We start from the raw sequence: 2,405 nt of genomic DNA on the forward strand, positions 1-2,405 counted from the left end.
AGCTTGGGAAATCTTTTTGTATCCAAATCCGGCTTTAAACTTCTTCACAACAGTATCTCGGACCTGCCTGGTGTGTTCCTTGTTCTTCATGATGCTCTCTGCGCTTTTAACGGACCTCTGAGACTATCACAGTGCAGGTGCATTTATACGGAGACTTGATTACACACAGGTGGATTGTATTTATCATCATTAGTCATTTAGGTCAACATTGGATCATTCAGAGATCCTCACTGAACTTCTGGAGAGAGTTTCCTGCACTGAAAGTAAAGGGGCTGAATAATTTTGCACGCCCAATTTTTCAGTTTTTGATTTGTTAAAAAAGTTTGAAATATCCAATAAATGTCGTTCCACTTCATGATTGTGTCCCACTTGTTGTTGATTCTTCACAAAAAAAATACAGTTTTATATCTTTGTTTGAAGCCTGAAATGTGGCAAAAGGTCGCAAAGTTCAAGGGGGCCGAATACTTTTGCAAGGCACTGTATGTACATCTATTTAAACCTCACCACAAACTGCCATGCAATAATTTGACATGATTTCTGAAATCAAGTTTGTAGGAGAAATAAAATCATAAAACATCCAACTTTACAGTTATATAAATATTAGTAGAATAGGAAATAATAGACAATACATATTTTTCTACATTTAGTCATCTTCACTTTTGCAAAGACAAAGACCACAACCTGGAAGTCAGAGTAAAGGTGTAAACAGCTTTATATTTGTGTTAGTCCCAGTGTCTCAGTGGATTGATTCCAGGGATAACACTCCAATGCTCCTGTGGTCGGTCAACAAAATATGGTAAAACTATGTTTGTACGATAACATTTCAGATAAATTGTCATGTGATTCCAAATAATTGCCATTTGTGTTTGTGCATAGATTGTTGTACAACTAACTTCCTCAACAGTAAGATAACATATGAACATGAACACATGGACTGGGGACAACTAGATTTTAATCATTCTGGAAACATTCTATAAACATTGAGGGAATGTTTTGTGCTCCCTGATATGAACATTGTAAGAATGTCATCACAACTGGACAGATTTTGGGAACCTATGTAGTGTCATGTACCCACTGTTCCCACATCCTAATGAAATATTCTGGGAAACGTTGAAGTACTCAGAACGGCTGTTCTGTTAACATTCTTGCAACCTCAAAGGAATGTTTTGTGCACCGTGAAACAAATATCTGAATGTCAGCACAACTGGACAGTTTTAGTGTTATAGGAACAAATATCTTGGCATATCCCCACAATGTTCCCAAAACCTAAATAAATGTTTTAGGAAATTTGAAAGAACCTAAACAAATGTGTTCTGGGAAAGTTCTTGCAACTATTAAAGACCATAAGAACAATATTCTGGGAGCATTCTTGTAACATCAAGTTAAAAAAAAATGCGCCCTAAAAGAAACATTGTATAATCATCCACACAACTGGACAGTTTTGGTGTTTTGGCAAAAATATTTTTTGTGATGTCACCACAATGTTCCCACCAGACTGTTCCCACAACCTAATGAAACATTCTGGGAACCTTTTAAAGAACAGACAAAATGTTGTATTGGGAAAGTTCTTACACGTCAGGTGAATGTTTTATACAAACACTATTGTTATGAGAACATTTGCCTCAACCTAGCGAATGTTCTGGGAACTTTTACAGAACTAATTTTGGTTTGCTGGGCTCTGTCTTTAACCTTTGAGCGTGATGCTAATTGTGCTAAGTGGAGTGGCTTAATAGACTGGAAAATAGTCCCATAACTCTCCCATAGAGCCAGCTATGACCTTCTCAGAGACAACAGTCCACGGCCGTTCTCTCTCCTCCACTGGCTTTATGATATTAAACGCCACACCGTTGGGTTCCTCAGAATAATTAAATCAAATAAATTATAGCACCTAGGCAGAACCATCTTGTAGTTTAACCCAATTATAGTGCACTGTAAAGCTAATTATTAAGCGTGATTACAATTTGTTTAATTTGAATAAATGTTCCCATTAGAGGGTTCATCCCAGTCACTGACTCCACCTCCTCCTCCTTCATATCTCTATTCTCGCTCTCTGCCCCCCCCTTTCTCTCTCTCGTTCTCTCCATCCATCCCATCACTCCATCCATCCTTCACAATCTGACCTTCACAAAATGGCCTCCTCCTTCACCCCTGGTGGGCAGTAGAGCATGGAACCTCCTACCTCCGGGATGAGTCACATTTGTTTATGTCTGTGGTGTTTATGACTGGGGTGTGTTGTTGAAAATCTAGAACATAGACTGAAAATGAGGAGTGCTGCTGTGCTTTAGTAAGATGTCTGTCTTTCTGTCCCGTGAGATCTCTGTGTCTATAAGCTATTTCTAGTGTTTAGCCTTAGATTTTCTGCCATATATTTTCCTGATTACCCTGATGTAGATGTGGGTCTATAT

Source organism: Oncorhynchus kisutch, linkage group LG11 (assembly GCF_002021735.2).
Source record: "Oncorhynchus kisutch isolate 150728-3 linkage group LG11, Okis_V2, whole genome shotgun sequence".
Lineage (NCBI taxonomy): Eukaryota > Metazoa > Chordata > Actinopteri > Salmoniformes > Salmonidae > Oncorhynchus > Oncorhynchus kisutch.